At 41.1% G+C, this 19,312-nt stretch overlaps 1 long non-coding RNA gene across 2 annotated transcripts in view; it reads left to right on the plus strand.

Moving 5' to 3' along the window:
- The window catches only part of LOC120789716, a 306,378-nt gene that overhangs the window by 237,828 nt on the left and 49,238 nt on the right, over positions 1-19,312 (plus strand). Inside the window, exons 1-2 of one of the 2 annotated variants that reach the window (XR_005707443.1) lie at positions 7,330-7,452; positions 9,216-9,318. The exons of the other annotated variant lie outside the window; for it this stretch is intronic. This is a non-coding gene — a long non-coding RNA (uncharacterized LOC120789716). Of the gene's footprint in view, positions 1-7,329; positions 7,453-9,215; positions 9,319-19,312 lie in introns of those variants that run through there. 2 annotated transcript variants of the gene reach the window in all.

The raw sequence follows: 19,312 nt of genomic DNA on the forward strand, positions 1-19,312 counted from the left end.
AAGGGGACCATCGCCGTGCGTGGCTCAGTTTCTGTGTTTACATGCACAGGTGATTCTCGCCTTCGCCCTTTTACTGAGATAACTTGGTTTTGGATTGAGACGGCTAAACATAACAACTCACATAAGCGCGTGCTGCAGTTAAAACTTAAAGTTGAGGTGTCAGGCGTAGCTTTGATATGTAGCGTGCCGCTCCAACGAGTACGCAAATTCAAATTTGGGCTGCTTTACGGGTGTATCTTAAGCAAAAAAAGTGCACTCAGTACTACTTTTAATTAACCCACCACTCAAATAAAGAGGGCAGCTTGCAGCTGAACCATTCCATGCGTTTTTGCTGACTCCCCGCATACTCAGTGGGTGGGAATGCTGTTTACTGATTTATTCATCTGAACAACTACACCAAGTTGTATTCAGTCTTCAAAAAAAATCGGCTCGACTTGACCTCAGTTGAACAGCCCAGATCTTGCGTCAATGAATGCGAACGGTTAACACTGTGTACAATTGTGCTCCCGCTTCATTTGGTTCATTTTGCATTCGATGTTTTCATGGATATGTGACGAGACAGGAAAAAAAAAACAAAAAAAAAAACAGCACTGTGGCTTCAGTAACGCCGCCTTATAAAAATCCCAAGCGTATGAATTTATAACATTATGCGTAAAATACCAGTTCCACGCCACTACATTCGCCACGTGCCATCCATCAATAATGCCAAGCATTACTGGACCAATTTATTAAACGGATTTGTATTCCAAATGCTCTGCAAACCAAGATTAAAAAAGTGTCACTTTTTTTTTCAGCACAGCGATACATCACAACAGCTGTCTAAATAGAACATTTATTTAGAGAGTAGTTACTGTACAGAGTAATTCATATTAAAATTATCCCCACATTATATGATAATATTTCCCGGTCAGTTTTCCATCTTTACTGTTGATCTGCTTAAAAGGGATTTCTCCCCTTTAACTCGTGCTCAGATTTTTTTTTTCCAGGGGATTATAGATTACTTACGCGGGCAGTTCTCACAGAGGCAAAATTCCTATCACAGGATGTACAGAATAGAAAAATCAGTGGCAATGGGAAATCCCACGGGGCGGTTGGGACAAAAGTGGGATAGGTCTGTGCTGTCAAGGGACCACTGGCATTTGATATTTCTGTCTGCATCTTGAGAATTGAAACTAAACAGACTGTGTCCCACGACTTGGAGGAGTTCTCGACTCAAATAAACAAAGCATTAATTTACATTCATTAATATTAAGTAAAACTGTTGGTTTTTCTTAACAAGGCTACCAGTGTGTGCTAGGTGTTTATCACAGAGATGATGATACAAAAGTTCATTGTTAAGGGGTTACTTCTTGATCTTGCCATATGTCTTTTAAATGTATATTTATGAGGAACCCTGGCACTTGAAAGCAAGCCAACTCAACCCCCAAGCACGTAATTCCCCCTTAATTAATGCATTTATTCAACACCCTGTTCAAGCTTTGCCGTGCCCTCTCTTTTCAAACTGCCCTTTTTGAAGATGGTATTATGTGCTTAATGGCCAAGATGCGCGTTGTTTTTATTTCTGTTCCAAAGATAACAACACAGCCTATTTCCACTTTGCAAGGACAGAGAGGAACATGTGATTTAAGATATACATAAATAGAGACTTAAATTAAGTGCCAGAAATAAATATGTGCAAAGGAGGAAAAAGAAACAGCTTTCTGGTGGGAATCAGAAATGGAGCATGAAGCTTATGAAACAGCAATGCCACAGGCTCATACAATTATCTTTCAATTCCCATGGCAAAGCAATGTTATTGTTCCAACAATATTTTCTGCTGAAAAGATTTTTTGGAAATTGTTACCAATTTACCACGGGATCTATTGCGTCAGGGTAGAGCGTGTGTCGTTAAAAGCGAAGAATCTGGTGGCGTGGAAGCAGCCTCAAATTGGCGAAAAGGGGGTGGGTCTGCTGAGATATTGTGAATAAAACAAGTTACCTGTTGGACGTTTACAAAGATGGGAGCTGCTCCTGCCGTGCATCTCATCCGCAGATGTCACAAAACACTTTCAAGGCACCGTGAAATACAGAACAGAACAGAACGATCGCCATGCACTTCTTTAGCATCACCCTTCGGTGTTTGCTATGTCAGTGGTTCCCGACCTCTTTTGTTTGACATATCCCGCAGCCTTTCTGAACTCAAGTATCCCTACATCAGCACCACCGGTCATGTCCAAACTTCCATTTCATCTTACACTGGATGTTATTCAACACTGTCAATTATACAAAAGTGGATATTGTTTATGGCTTTTGACTTTTGGCTATTCTAACTGTTAAATCGTTACTTTTCGCTAATTATTTAGATATCTCTGCTTTCCTGCTAATTTATAACTAATTTCACATAACCTTTTTTTTTTTTTTTTTTTGGTTTGTTAATATAAGTTGAGCTACTGAACTACTGCCTTTTCCACGTACCCCCAGCTGGGGAATCACAGAGCTAAGTCACAATCTTCCTGAGTAATAACAATGTTGGTGAGTGTTGTAGATTTTAGCTTCCTCGAGCTGTTTGTCGACACAATCATGGCACAACAGACATAAATATCAATGCAAACAGCTTTACGGAGACAGAGATGTCTCTGAAAGCCAAAGTTCCGTGGCACTGGCTATGAATAGCTCTTTCACACTCCTCACTGTGAAGCACAACAGAACCGAGGAGACATTATACATTTCCATTCCGTCTTTTCATCATTGATATAATGATATAAAGTGTCAACATCACTTGTTAGGGACATAAGCAACAATACTGAAGCACATACACACTACTGAACAACATTAAGAAATTGCTTTGTGCTGCACAAACCAACGAGAACAGCGTAACATTAGACTGCTGCGAGGTGTTGTGGGTATGCACATAATCATGTATTTATTCATCTGTTTGCTGCCTTATATGTTCACAGTGTGTACAGCTGGACCATCATAGTAGCACCAACAGTCGTTGCTAGGAGATTTATCTTCTGGGGGTTTCTTTTGTTTTGGTTTTTTTTTTTCCCCAAGCAAAACAGTCTGCGTTATATTTTGAAGCAGAATTGTTACCAGCTTCCTGATGCCGTCGCACAAATTGTTGTATCTCATGAGCGCACAACCTGTGTCACTCACATGGCGTTCTTGTGATACATTTAAGGGATTTCTCAGCAGATTAACACCCGTGCGCCGCCGTCTGAGCCAGCCAATTTTCGCATCTGACTCGCTCGACTCTGATTTCCAGGTTTTAATATTGTGTCCTTCTTCACACAATGCTCCAGGGAAAGTGTCTCGCTATCCACGGGGGCGTTGTCTATTGTAGGCAGAGAATTGCCCCCGGTCACTGAGTAGGAAGCAAGCGTATTACAGTATGACCCTAAAGGGTCATTAAAAGGGGGCAATCAATCTCCAGATGAATATGTCTGCTACCTTTCAGGAAGGGAGGCAAATGATATTGTTAAAGTGGTAAGACAAAATGAAGGAGACACTGGAAGGGAAAAGAGAATCCATCTTATCAAGTCATTTGTATGCAGTTTTAAAATCTTTCATATCTCTTACTACATACGTACAAAAAATGACTGTCACTTGGAAATAGATAAGTAATTTCAAATGATGTAAAGTCGTGTCACTTGTTTTAACAAAAGTGCCTGATACAAATTGAACTAGAGGCCATGTTGCGATGGGATCACGCCAGCCGAGGCACCCGTCACCATGCTGACATTCCAATCTCTTTCCAACGAGACAGACGTATACAACCACCTGCCAAACTTACCCGGTGGTAGTTTCCGCTATAGTAGGTGTCTCCATGACCACATGTTGCCGTGATGACACACACACACACATACACGCACACTCACAAGGTGAAAACAATACCAGCCACGCTGTCACGGCTGGTGATTACGATGCAACGAAAAAACAGACTCTTGCCAGTGACAAATGTCACAGTAAGTACATAACTTAGAGAAAAATCAGATGTATTTAAGCAAGAGCTGTTGTATCTTCTGAGCTTGGTGCAGCTACGGCTGTTCTTGAGGACAGGATGCATTTCAGCCAATACATCTCCTTGATAATCCTCCCTGAACCAATGATTAATCCATCTAGGAGCTGACCCGCCGACCAAATAGGGCCATCCCCGGAGTGACACCATTACAGTGGCTAAAAACTTTCCCATGATCCCAGGGCCTGAGAGAGAAAGTGCCTGCTGATAACTGGTACAATTGTCTCGGCGTGTGTGTGTGTGTGTGTGTGTACGCATGTGTGTGCCTGTACCTATGTGCGTGGGCCAAACTGTAAGCCGGGCTCTCTCTCGGCGAGAAGTAGATTGATTAGCGATGAGGTCATAATTGCTGACTGAATCACGTCCATAGTTAATCAATCTTTGGCTGAGGGATAAATACGTTGGGCGAAAAAGGACAATACTTCATGAGGTGATGCACGGTTGATAAAGGACACGTTCATTCATCACGGGTGGCTTTACTTGATGGATATGCATGCATCAACGGTGGGGCCATCCATCAATCAGGAGAGAGGGGAGGTCAGCTTTGAAGATCAAAGTCAAGCACCCAACCAGACCACACGGGAGATCGACAGAGGTACAGTATAGACATAAGAGGTTTTCAGAGGGATGTAAGGATATAATTACCTGCTTTATTCCACCTTGAAGTATCCATTTTGTGTCTTAATCTCTAGGTTAACTAGACGTGGGAATAGATTAGGCATTGCTTTTCTTGTATTAGACAAGTTAACTTCTCAGGCTTCCCCTCTAGCATTCACCACAAAACGTGTTCTTATACATATTCAGTATGTTAAGCTATAAAGGAATTGTCACATTCCTCATCGGTGTTGTTGACTCACGAGGTATAAACATTTGCATACTGCACATTTTAGTTGTGCTGTTTTCTTCGGCGCTAAACTCTTAAGTAATACCGCTAACCCTACAGAGTGACATGGATCTACAGCAGGAGCCACCTGCTTTTCACATGTGAAAAATTCCTTTCATTTTAATGTTATTTCTGACATTCCCTCTTCCCGGGTTCACAATGAAACACACTGAACCTCTCAAATTATGAATCTCTGAGCAACCCCTTTGATGTCAGCTCCTTTTGAACCAAATTCAATAACCATAATAGAGATGAAGGGAACAGAAGCAATTTTTCAGCGTGCTTCCTGCCATCCGAAGCACAGTACCCGCTGCCACACCGTACACCGCCACGCTTCCCCACAGAGACTTACTGAAATGCCCAAAAGCAAATATTAGTTCTTACAGATGGCAAGCTATTTCCACACCCGCCATAACTGCACTGAGCTCAGACGGTATACATTAGCCAGACGTCGGCGTCTAAAGTGCACTATTTGTCTACTCCTCTCTAATGCTTAACAAGCTGGCTCCCATTCTTTCCCACTGCTGCTACCTTCGTCCCCTTGGTGTTATTGATGGGGACTTGAGCACCACCTCGGCATTTGCCAGTCACACAGCAGTTTCTGATTACAGAATGCCTCCGAGCCAATGTGCGAGCATTCGGGTACATGAATCTGCTCGTGGGACTGAACTGCAGAGAAGACTTTGCTATTTACTGTTTAGCCCAAAGCCAATTCAGCTTGGTGCTACTTTGATGTCACAGCAGTTTTGTTTTTAATTTTTTTGTCTTGGTTTTTTTTTTTTTTTTTTTTTTTTTTTTCAATTATATCGAAGTCAAGTGAGAATATTTTAATTGCACAATTATTAAGAAAATGATCTTTAATATACCCATGCTTTTGGTGTAATGAATGACTTCGGTGGAACCTAAGTGCTTAACCTAAGATGGAGAACAGATACGGATCCTTGCTCTCCCCCTTGCCCATATAATCAAATTACTTCATAACCTGAGAATGAAATTAATTAAAGTCATACGCGGTTGAATATCTGGGTTTAAGTAAAGTTAATGGAAACTTTCTGTTCATCACCACAAGCAATGGAAGGGTTTCTTTTCTCCAAGCAGAGTGGCTGCAGCCAGGGGAAAATGCCAGCAAGGTGAATTCTGCCAGGCTGCCTGGCTCGGTCATGCAGGGATCTTTGGGAATCTCAGTATATCTGGGAAGAAAAGATTCCTGTAGATTAAATAACAATATCTTCCTCTTTCCTGCAACGTGTGCAATATAAATTCCAATTAAATCGTATCATGATTTTTATTTTCAGTGATTTCATTACTGGACCGCTATTCCTACCTACACTCATGCACTGAGAAGTGTATGAAGCATTGAGTAAAATTTGCACTAGATGATAAAGAATGAACAACATACATATTGCAGTGTTTCATTGCCATCAAAATGTAACAGAAAATACATTTGTCTATCCAATTTGCACTGTCCAAAATTATTGCCTGCTAATCGCAGGCCAACTCTTATTTTGTATTTGTAAGGAGGGACAAACAAATTATCGACTGATTGCTCATAATAATACACATGAATTAATGTCTTTGCATTCCTCCATGTCTAATCCAATTGCTTATTGAAAACAATTAAACATCAAAGCTGGCATTGTAATCACCCCCTCTTGTAATTTCAGTTCATATTAATCCATGTTCCCATTGCCTGTGCTCTCATAAATGTCAGAGGGAAAAAAAAAAAAAAAAAACCTTTTAAATCTGTCCTCCCCTTAAATAAATGAGGCATACTGAGATGACTTGCTTGTGAAATGTGACAACCATGTTTTCAAGACGTGCAACACTGCAGCTATGCAGCAATAACTGGAGTATTCACAAAAAGCAGGATTTCTTTGGAAAAAGAAAAACGTACAAGAAAAACTTTGTCACACAGTGGTAACATCTTCCAAATCTCACCACAGACTATTTCCTTATAAACTGAAGGTACACGCTTCTTTTTTTTAAAACCCTGAGTGGGAGGTGTTTGGGAGGCTAACCGTGCTGTCCACCAGTTCCCAACTATCAGCAAAAAAAGTTCTTAATAGAGTGCAACTCCTGGTTAAAACCCCAGATAACCACGGTATACATTCCCGACCTGTATTTTTTTTTACAATCAACTGCATTCATTACTTTAATGTCATTATTACCAGCCTCTACTTACTTACTTTGAGGATGGTGCGACCTCTCGCTTGTTACTTCAAAACTGTCATTATGACCGGGGCTGTAGCTACCACTGAAGACACTGAGCTCATTTAAAAGGGGCTGGCAGGAATTTGAGATTTAGAAATGATCTAAAGATTTAGATTTAGAAAAAAAAAATCCCTGCACACTGCTATCTCGCCCTTTTGAATGGAACGAGCGTCTCCTACAGAAAGCGCTGCATTATGGGTCGTGCGCCGCCTTAGTGTTGTTGGGCTAATGAGCGTCTTCAGGCTCATTTGCCATACGGTGGTCCTTTTGGACTCTGTCAGCCCTAAAAATGCTTCTCTTGCCCAGTTTGCATCGCTTGTACAGCAGCGTGTGTCGCCGCCGCGGAGGAAACAAGTAAATGGTGAGTGAAAGTGTGCAGGGTTAACAAGTAAATAAAACATATTTATGTTTCAGTTTACAGCATCGCTCGAGTAAATCCCCACAGTCATTTCCATCTTGTCTTACAATCACGTGCAATTGTTTTTATTGACTTGATCTTACAGGCGTTGAGAGCGATGACACCACAAGCACAGGAAACACGAGGCTTTAATGGAAATCATAACGTGACTGAAACTATCAGTCCCAGTTACCTTTTTTTTTTTTTTTTTTCTTCGCGTCCAAGCGTTGACAGATTTTAAATAACCTGCCTCTTTATTTGGGGTGTCGTCGTCAGCAGTACCCATTTTACCATTGTGGAGCTGTTTTGTATTCTGCACGTGGTGATGAATATATTGATTTACATTTAAGGCCCGAGCCAGAAGTTGTGGATGGTGATGACAGTATTTCCGTAGGCAATAAGGTGAGAAGATTAAAAATGGAACTGAGAGAATACGAGAGGTGGTTAAAAACGCCAGTGAGTCACAGTCCAATGTATTTAGTCTTTGATGCGACGAAAACAAAGCTATTAGAAGATAATACTCATCCTTCTTCGACGTTCTACTTTTAATATCATATAAATTAAAATTGAAATGGATTATATTTGAAATGTGAAGTCGTTTTTTTTTCTTTTTTTGTCTTTGGATAGATGTTTTTTTTTTTTTCAGAATTCAACTCGTTCCCAGCAGAGCAACTGAAATAAGCTTACATTGTCAGCCACTGGCCACAGTTGTCCATGTTACCCAATGTGATCTGAATTTCCCAAGGTCACAGCAATAATGTTATGTAAATTCTGTTTAATGGTGGATTTCCTCCTTTAATATTGTGGTTGGAATGCAGGTTGGATCCATTCTAGTCACTGTATGCTCAGTAAAGCGATAGCTCTATTTAAATAATGTAGATATATCGAATGCCATTTTTAATGTATGATATGAATACATTTGACAATAGGCTCATATAAGCTTATCTCATGCCGGCTGAAAATGGCCATATTTTTGGATTGCCCCTTCCCCGTTTCCACCATCCACCTCACCGCGGAGCCTCGCTAAAATTAATGCCCACGTCTCTCTCACGCTCATTTGCCTTATTACTTCAGATTTCACCCGGATAGTCAGATTCACAGCGGTAGCCCCCCTTTTTTTTTTTTTTTTTTTTTTATTGTTGCAGCCTCACGAAATCAACGCCCCATCCGTATTGCTAAATTGAGAACAAAGACAAGCGAAATAGGGAATCTGGCTATTCTAGAAGAGGTTAAAATCTGTGGTACACGTTTTAGGGAAATGTTGCCATGTGTTCCATCTGGAGGCAGAATCATAGAAGGCTAACTGCCGTTTTGCTATCTTCGATCTTTTTTTTTACCCCTTAATTTTTTTCATGCATAGCTTTACTGTGTGATTAGGTTTTCAAAGGGGCTCTGAGTACATGTTACAAAGTCTATATTTAATGTTCGAGGAAAGGCATCATAAATCTCAAAAGCACTCATCACTTTTCTCCAATGGCAGTCTTAATCACTCAGAGGATGAAAAAGCTGACACTTCTCTCTTTGGTCGGGTGCAGAATGGAAGCTATCTAGCTTTAGATTCTTCTGACTTTTGGCTCGTTTATCAAGCTGCGAGTGCTGCTCCGAGACCGTGGGCAAGGGAGATATTCAGCTGTTCTCAGCCACTGTACAATATGTGCCTCTTCCTCTGAAGCCCTGCGTTTGGTACATGTTAACTCTACACTGTATACTGTCTATCTCGTTGACAGAGGCACCCGGTGATTACTCACCGCTTTGTTACTGCAACACGTCCGAAAGTCGGCGTCTCTGAGGACTTAAAAAGTTGTGGAGAGAGCGTGCCATTCAAATAAGGTAAAATAAGGTCATCACGTACGCTTGTTGTATGCTAATTACCAGCATAACTGTCTTTGTTTTTTAACTTATTTGGGTCTTAGTAGGAAGGCCGATTGCCCGATTCGCTGATAGAGAGAGCGCAATGTAAACTGTGTAAAATTATTTTTAGGGGGTATCAAATGTCTGATGAAGCCAAATATGAATAAAGGAGTAGTTTTCTTAATGCATAACTGTATTCCCAGTTCATGTAAGCTTCGCCGCTTAGATATCCATCCTTAATCCATACTCAAAGCTGCTCTCTATTGATTGGGTGTGTTCCAGATAAGAGGGGATGCTGAATCGCACAGAGATAATACATTCTATGGATCACAGGGATGCAAATCAAATCAGATAACCATGTAAATGTGTGCCAAAGTCATCTTAAAGCAAAAGTATTTCATTTAATCAAATTCAAAATTTCTTGTTTCAAGTCGGTATTCGTGTGATTAGCATTTTCAGCTCTTTTTTTTTTTCCTGTGATATAGAGAGTGTGCGGGCCCTTTTAGAAAATAATTAATGGCCTAATGTTTTCCAGGGTCCAATTACTGCATTGCTTTCTGCTCAAAATACATAATCAGAAAGTGTGACACACAGCCCCAGACTCCTTTATCACACTGTACTCAGTCACCAGCCCAGTGCTGAATCATTACACTGCTTGTCTCTACTGCTTTCTTCATCTGTCTTTCTAGCCAATACATATAAATATATATATTCCAATAAAACTCTCCTATGTCTCCGGACACTTGTTAAATTGTTTATTTAACATTAGTTTTCCATTGTTAAGTTTATATGATTGTGTGACCAGAAACAGCAAGCGGTCTTCCCCGTTTTCACTCCGCCTGCAAGTAGATGAATTCAGAACCTAAGCTAACACAGCAGCAGCCTTGCGTAGTGCTCGAGAGGTAACCGGTACCAATTTCACCCTTAAATTAAATACTGTGTTCACGTGTGACTAAAAATAATAGACAATTAGGTCCATAGATTGTTGTGTTTATTTATTATGTAAATAATTTACCTGTAACTTTACGTAAAACTACGTTACCGGTATGAGAGCTGCCTTCGACAGCGCAACAGTCGTTGCAGCTAAATCCAGTTGTGCGGAAGAGAGAGCTTTGGGCGCTGGAGTTTACAGAACTATCACTATTTGTGATTTTTGGGGATGCATGGTGAAAGCTGTTGAATGAGACACAAAACAACTTCCGTGCTATTGTTTAGTCATGCGGTGACTCAATTTGTCATATATAAAGTCTTAGGTTTTTGTTATCGAGGGCTACCTTTCATTTCTTTTTAGTCTCGTTTTCATCTCGGGGAAAAAAGATGGTCATCGTACACTTTTCACCATAGTTCCTGTTGATGAAAATACTCCGTGTATTTCTTTAAATGACACCCGTCGCTGAGGCATTAGCACATTGCACTTCCGAAAAACCTCTGCCTCCAGTCAGAGGTATTTCCAATAAAAGACCTCGTCGCCATATCATCTTTATTAGAGAAGATGTAAAACATAGATAGACTGTACATAGGGTTTTTATTATTTTTGATATGAATACATCAGGGGCTTTCCTAACTAGATCTGGTATGATTCCAGCAGGCTTCTGTTTCATAGAAAATACCTTCAAGACCCTCTTCCACTGCATCTGTTTTAATATGTTTTCCTGTTCATTCATAATGTTTTTTTTTTTTACCTCCTGTAATATGAACCGGAGTTATGAGCAGGGCCCACTAATGCAACACGCTCATCACTCAAATCACCCACTGGGCTCCTGAGCTGTCAGGCACCGTACTCCGGCAAGCGTGCTTTGCACACACAAGCCAACAGTGGACCGCGCCAGTTCATTAATTGATCTTTAGTATTCCCTCATGAGCAGGAAGGCTCAATAGGACGTCTTTTGTGTGCCCTCCGCTGAGGATTTTCTTACATATCCCATAATCTGTGTGTAGAATGCAACACTTCTTCCTCTCTGTTGTTCAGCGGGCTACGAAAAGTGGGGCTCAATGTGTGGTCCTAAGGAGAGGGAGATTTCTCTGTGCATCTGAAAGCAAATTGTCGCCCCTCCGCTGTTCCAGTTGATCTAGACAAGCATCGACATACCTTGGTCCAAATTGTTTGTTTTCTGTTCAGTGTCAAATTGAACTTTCCATGATTATAGTTTGCCCTTAAGTAAGAGGTTCACCTAAAAGGAGATTCTTGTTGTCAGGACGGACCTGTGTTCGCAACTTTGATTATTTGCTGAGAATCTAAAAACACAGAGTCTCCTCCCGGACTCCTTTTAGATGCTGCGAAGCGTTGTGTTTGTCAGGGCCCTTCTGTGTCGCACCCCCCCCCTCCTCTTCTTTTTTTACATTTTCACAAGAAATCTGGAAGCCTGCAGGCCTTGAAGTCAACCCAGCTTTCTCTAAATTGTTCACTGCTGTGCTCTGGGAACAAGCTCCCTGTCATTAGTCTGCCCCTCAAATCTCCAGCACTGGTTAGGATGAGGGAGATCTGTCTTTGTTGAGCACAGTCCAGCACACTGCAGGGCTCTGCGGCAGTTTGAGTCGTCCCCGCAGAGAGAGTGCAGGGTGGATGTGCAATACACTGATGAGCACTTGTCCGAGATGTCAGAAAGTTAGGACTTGAACGGTTCCCTCAACACGGGGCTATTATCTGTTCAACGTGAAAGCGAGGCATTTATTGATGCATTGTATATTTCTGTTGCTGTCATTTTTATTTAAAGCAAACTGTATTTTCTTATCAGCAAGAAACCTCATTCATCCTGCTGTTTTATGGTGTTTGAATAAGTGGGTGTCTTACGCGGATCCTTTTGGAGTCCTTCGAACCAGCACATTAGTCATGTTTCCGCAGTTGTAAGAACAGTACAGTTGTCGATCCGGTTTGGAAAATGGGAAATGAACAAAAGCGGGAGAAAACAGAATACCAAGGGCTGCAGCTAACGATTATCTCTATTAAAGATGAATCTTTGGGCAATGGCTGTGGTTAATTGATTAAGAAACGAAGTAACTGGTCTATAAAATGTTTTAAATTATGAACAGTAAACTATTATTATGAATATATGCTATTTATCATTGAATGGAGTCTTTACAAGATGCACGCAGAAACACACAGCGTAGTATAAATGTCTGTCTCTTTTCTCATAAAATATGATTTTAACAAATAATCCAAAAAACCTCCATGTGTTGAATTGTGAAACACTTTCATTTTTTTGCCTCTGTACTTACTGCCAATTCTTGACAAGATGTTTTTCTAATAAGGTTTCCATTTCATGCAAGGAAAAAAAAAAAAAAAGAAGAAGAAGATTAATGTCTTAATTCCTTGATACAATGATAAAACAAAACCGAAGATGAGTTTCTCTCTAAAAATGATTTCATTCCAGCTGTAATACTGCTTTTTCTTCCTCTTAGCTGGACGCAAGCACAATTCTACCTTACAACTCTGATCAAAACAAGAACAAGTGTTCAAAGCCGGCACAGATGGGATGAGATTGTGTTCAATAGAATTACATTTTTCAGAACTAGTTAAAAATGAAAAAAAAAAAAAAAAAAAAAAAAAAGTCGAGCTCCAAACTGGAGTGAGGTGTCTGTGTGGCACAAACAAATCGATAGACAGAGCAGATGAATCCAATCCCGGCTCATCAGATGAATCCTCCGGGATTGCTCGGCGCTCCCCAACACTGCCCACCCATTACTACTCGATCCCTACCAAATCCCAACACAAAGCCGCCATATTTATAAAGCAAGCAAGCCACACATTTGGCTTGGAAAGAGCCAACACTACCTCCTGCGCCGTATACGATGAAAATATCGTATTGTAATGGTGTGGTATTCGATGATATTGTTTTTTGATATCAAAGATTGTTCGGGTGATGATGAAAGGGATAGCCGATTCCCTGTTTTGCCTTGAAGTGGTTTGTTGATCAGTGTTAATAGCGTCTACCCTTGTGCTGTGGCACCTTGGCGCTTGTATCACGCAGTACACGGAAAAATAAAAAAATAAATAAAATCTGGGAATCGAATGAAATAGTTCTCCTATCTCGTGCTTCAACGTAAGGGTTTAAGTGTTGAAGACGTGTCTTTGCTTTTTGAACGGCATGGATTGCTGCGCGATGACTTACCTTAACTTAGCTGAGTGGTCCTCGCCGTAGATGACGTCGGGAGCCGTACCTCTCCACTACATCTACGACATGTAGTCTGATTGAATATAACGGTGTCAGACATGTAGAATAACTGATGAATACAGCAGTTACACCCTGGTGAGGCCTTCATGGGCAAAACGGTCAATGGATGAAAACCACCCATTGACCATTTTCATCACATATATATATGTATATAATATAGATATATGTGTGTGTGTGTGTATGTATGTGTATGTGTATATGTGTGTGTGTGTATGTATGTGTATGTGTGTATATGTGTGTGTGTGTGTATGTATGTGTATGTGTGTATATGTATGTGTATGTGTGTGTGTGAGGGATATACACACACACACACTATACTATACTATATATATATATATATATATATATATATATATATATATGTATATATATGTATAACATACACACACACAGACAGTGAACTCTCCCCATTAAAGAGAATGGGGAACAGCTATGACGCACACATCGGGGGTACATGGAGGTATAATCAAGTGCAGAAGGAACAGGGCTATACGGTGATTAACAGAGAGATAGACCAGTCCCTTAGTGTACAAGCCTCCCTTGAACAATGTGTATGTGTGTGTGTGTGTGTGTGTGTGTGTGTGTGTGTGTGTGTGTGTGTGTGTGTGTGTGTGTGTGTGTGTGTGTGTGTGGCGGGGGGGTTTTTAGGGTTAATACGATGTAATATGCCGTCAATGTACAGTCGGTCACATCTGGTTAACACATAAATACACAAATTCCAACCTATAATTTCTGCATATATTTCATCTCCACTACACAGTAAAACAACTAGATCATGTGGACTTGTCAGTAAATGCATTCAGCAGTAAGAGGTGATGGTGGGAAACATAAATGGCAGCACTCAGTGCCACTCGGCACCTTTTGTGTTTTCGTCCTTTTTTTTTTTTTTTTTTTTAAATTCAAAAACTAATGACCGCTGAGTGAACTACGGCGTTTCAAGCTTAAAAAAAAACATATAGAAACCTTTCATCTGGTTTTCATGCTTCAAAGGTCATTCTTTACCTGTGTGAGGAAGCAGCTAGAGAGCTGTGACGCAGACAAAGTGAATGTGAGCTGCCAGAAGGGGAATGAGTAACATAGTCATTGACCATGAGTGAGAAGCGGTGAAATAACATAAAAATGACAAACGCATTAGCTGTTTGTTTTATTACTACGGAGCGATGTCCTACTTCAGCAAAGATGGCTTGATTAGTCATTTTTAATTTGCTTTCAGTGCTTTGCTAAAGGTTTTTTCATTTCACAGAAGATGTTGGTGGATTCGCTATATTCAAATGTCCATAAACAGTTTCTTTTTTCAGGAGATAGGAGCTTAGGGGAGTAAATACAATACAATACAGGATGTTACTGTAGTCCACATGCAAGGTAAATGTTAAACTATTCAGAATATCAGACCAATTTCGGAAGAGCTCAGCTTTATGCCACCAGGATCGTGTTTAGCAAATTTAGCCTTTTATAGGCTTTTTTTTGTTGGGTAAATATGTAAAATGATTCAGTAGCGTAAAATCTAAGAGTGATAAACTTAAGTTACCCGAATGAATTTGACCTGCTTGTGTTTCATTTGCTTGCAGTGATGTGATAAATGCACGTAATTAAACACTGTAGCATATTGAGCCGTGAAATGGAGCTACAATGCAGCCTAGACAGTCACTGACATGCAATCATTCCCATAACAGAATAAGCAAGGGGGTAACTTTTAGCTGCCACGGCACCAACAGCAGCCATCGTGTAGTTCGGAGAGATACAGGGGCATTGATTTAAATTGTTTTGCTCAGTTCTAACAAATGGGCTGTCACACGTAATGCCCCAGAATAAAAGATGGCCCCTTGGACGCTGAAGCCGGGGACATGGTCAAGACGCATGTTGAGTGGATGTTGCTCAGCTCAAACAAAGGCCAAGCCCTCCATCCCGCCTCTAACTGCATCTTTGAACCAAGACCCCTGCATCCATCTCACGGTCTTACCCGGCGCAACTTAAGCAGCAGTGCAGGTAGGGGCCGGTTGATTCCTAAAGGACGCCATGACATTGCAGGTTGGCCGTTTCAAGGATTGAATCGGTGGCCATCTGGCTACAGGACAGTCTCAGGAAACACGAGGCCAAAACGCCTGCTGCTAGGTAATGAGAGTGTCCAGTAGATTTGACCGATGCAGCCTTGTATATGACCAGCGCTTTCCTTTGATTAAATATGGGCGGTGGATCTCTATCATCAACCAAAAAAGAAGGCCCTTAAAATCTACAGGGGCTGGACAAAATAGCAGAAGGACTTCAAATTAGTGCAACAGCAGCATGAACTCCAGCCTCGAAAATGACCACGGAGAACGGAGCAACACCTCTGTGACACAAAAAAACTGAACATTATAATCTTCACGTGGGTAAACATATGTTGCAGTAACAAAAATTTTTTATTTATTGCATTTTATTTTAATATTTGTACGTTATATTGTAAGATCTTCAAGTTATTGCCGTCGCACACAACGGAATACAGTTTTGGAAGACGCCATTATTGTTTTTATTCTTTTGCTGTTTATAAAAAAAATTGTATATCGGTTACAAGTGTTTCCCTTGTATCAGCTGATGCACAAAGACCGCAGGTAGTCTGCGTCGGAAACACTGACCGGCATCGGGTAGCACGCACCTTGTTAGTGAGGTGGAGTCAGTGGACCTCGTGTGAAGGAGACGCTCGAACGAGGGAAGCGTGTACGCGAAGGGCGTCGTCATAGATATCGAAGCTTCGCTCCGACCCGATAAGAAAATAAATGTGACGACGTGTCCGGAAGTCCCAGAAAATAACCCCCACTACTATGCAGGACCCAGTTCCAGTAGGTCCCAGTAGTATTTTACTGACTATTACCTTGTTTTTGATGGATATTATTACAGATTTAAGAATTTGTGATATCTACCTAAACGGGAGACACAATTAACCAACCCTACTGCTCATGCTGTTGTTGTTGTTTTTATTATTATTGTTATAATTATTATTATTTAACAATTATTGGCTTTTTTTCCCCCCCTCTCGTGTTATTTGATAAAGCTTAATAGCTGTATAATAGATAAGTATGGCGCAGGCTGCAGGGTAGGGAGGCTTCGGCTGATAACAATGAGGAATGCGGTGACTGAGCCGGAAAAAATCCACACAACACGACTTAATGTATGACTTTTCTCGCAAGGCTTTGCTTACCTGCACAGGTTTTTGGGATAAGATCAGCACTGCTCTGCGCCGGTCCCTAGACCAAATGTGTGGGAGGTTACGGGAGAAAATGCTACTCGGTTTTTGTCTCCCTGAGGATGACAGATGTTGTTATTTCATTGCAATTTCTAAACTGCACAGATGGACGTAGATAGAATGCCTTGTTATCCCAATCCTGCCTTGTTATTGTTGGTTTTTCTTATTCTGATTCACTGAAATACAGTGTGTACGGCCCCGCATTCAACAACTCTATTGATCTTTTGAATATTCCCAGTGTGGCCGGCAGGTTGATCATTTCCTTTTAGTCTGGGAGGGGTCGATTCTTCTGTTAGATGTGTGTCACGTTGATAAGAGTGTGGCAGGTATGGAATACATGAATAATCCATGAAGTGAAGACGTATATTCTGCGGCTTGAAGTCGAGAAGCCATTATTCAACTTCGGTTATTTTTTCACAGATGTGCTGCTGCTTTTTAAAGACGTACAGTAGATGTAGTCTGGAGATGCATCTTTTTCTGAGTCATATTTCAGTATGCGTTGCACTTATCTGTGTGCCAGCCGAGGAACCAGAAAAACCAAACACACCGCTTTGTTTGCAAAGTTTGTTCAGACCACGCGCTGCATCGTCACGATTAGTGTATAAAAATAAAAACCCTTAAATCAGTATTGTAAGGACAAAAACATTGACATCAGTGCTGAGTGGTCATAAGTAGTCATAAAAACCTATCATTGTCTTTTTTAACTTCCACTGTCCGGCCTCACCTTTATTACTGTATCTGTTAAAAATGCTCTCATACTATCAAAAATGTACCACCAAGCTGGCCTTCTTTACCGGGCCTCGTAAGTTTATCATTAGTAATAGTGTTGTGGACAATGCTCCTTGTTTAGCCTCTGGTGAGTATAAGATAAACGGGAGATTTATAAATAGAATAGACGCCAGTGTATCCCAAAGAAAAATGAGTGCGGGGCTGAAAACAGCGTACAGCCAGTCGGACTGGGATACTCTAAATGCCTTTTTCTGCCTGATTTAATTGAAGCCAAGCAAAGTCACTGGAGACAGGAACATTGCGGTTGTTTTTTTTTTTTTTCTGACAAAGCTTTACCAACAAATGATGACGGTACATTTGGTTCACTGCTAAAAAAGGATCCAGCCCTCTGTCCTGCCGCAGCGCTGCGGTTAGCACCGTGTAAACGTTAATTTGTGCGATCTAATGCGGCAGTAAAATGGGAGAGAATGGTGCATGTGCGACTGGGGTCAGGGCAGTGATTCGGCCGCGGTAGCTGTGAGGTACTAATGAGTTGTATGTTGTTCTAACAGATAACTGCATACTCCTAGTAAGGGAGATAATGCAATCGCATCTGATTTGGATGACGTTTCAACGCAATACCTCGCTGCGGATGTCACGGTCGGTTTTTTTCCTGACCTGAGCGATCGCCGTCTTTTATGTGTGCGCTCATTCGCAGAGCGAATTTTATACACGTGTGTGTGTATATATGTATATATGATTTGTCAAGTGGATAAGACTTTTGGGATACATTAGTGGATACAGCACTAAGGCCTCTAGGTGGACATTTCCCAAAGCAGTGGTTGACTGGCATTTGAGACATTTACCCACAAACGTTGACACAAGACGCTTTTTGACCTTTTTTAACAAGTTCACTTAGCCGTGTTTGTACACCATTAGCAATTTATAACTGTCACCGGTGACATTCAACATTTTGGAGGGACCCGTCGTGAGGTTAAGTTCACACACACAGCGCTCTGTTTGATATCGTAGAGAGGTGGCTGTCGCTCGACACGTTTCCATGTCTTCACATCTCCGTCTGCTCTGCAACTCCGAAGTCGGGAGTGGAGACCTCCCAACCTGTGTCTTACTCACTCCTCCCTTCGGGGTTTGTTTCGTCCATGTTATTCCAGAGCATCGCTCCGTTGAGACAAACCAATCATTTAACTGTAATTTCCATCCTTGAAACCTAGCGAAAGAGTGATGTAGTGTTCCTCGTGCCATAGCTGTCAGAAGTATCTGTCACAGGCAAGGCTATTTGAGGAAGAATATTTGTCAAACCCACGCTCGATCTGGGGCCGAGGGTACTGATAACAAAGTTCCAGGTGATGACGTTTTAAGGTCAGTGCCCTTGGATTGTGTCGGTTAATAAACGGTTAAACTGGGTTCCATCGGTATTTCGACTCGTTGTGGGTTTTTTTTTTTTTTTTCAGTTAGATCTTCAAAAAAGATTTGCTGATATCTGCGAGACAGATATCCTATCAAAACGTTTTGGAAAATTAAAAGAAAAAAATAGGCTATCATGATTTTATTTAAACGTTTCCTTTTCCTTCATTGGACGCATGCTGTCTGTGTTTTGCGACTTAAAGGCAAAGTCTCAATTGTGCTACTCTGTGTAGATACTGAAGATTAAAACCCAATTTTGTTCAAAAATAGATCTCCCCCCCTTCATGTTCCTCACTGTAATTCTGCCATTCCAGCGACCTTCTGCTTCCCCGTGTTATCTGTAATGTTGTAATACACTTCATAGTCAGCTCACATGCATCCAAGAACAGTGGGGAGATAGCGTTGATGGTTGGAGTTCACATTTTCGGGCCTTTCCTTAGCCTTCCGG

The sequence above is a fragment of the Xiphias gladius genome, chromosome 5 (genome assembly GCF_016859285.1).
Source record: "Xiphias gladius isolate SHS-SW01 ecotype Sanya breed wild chromosome 5, ASM1685928v1, whole genome shotgun sequence".
Taxonomy (NCBI): Eukaryota; Metazoa; Chordata; class Actinopteri; order Istiophoriformes; family Xiphiidae; genus Xiphias; species Xiphias gladius.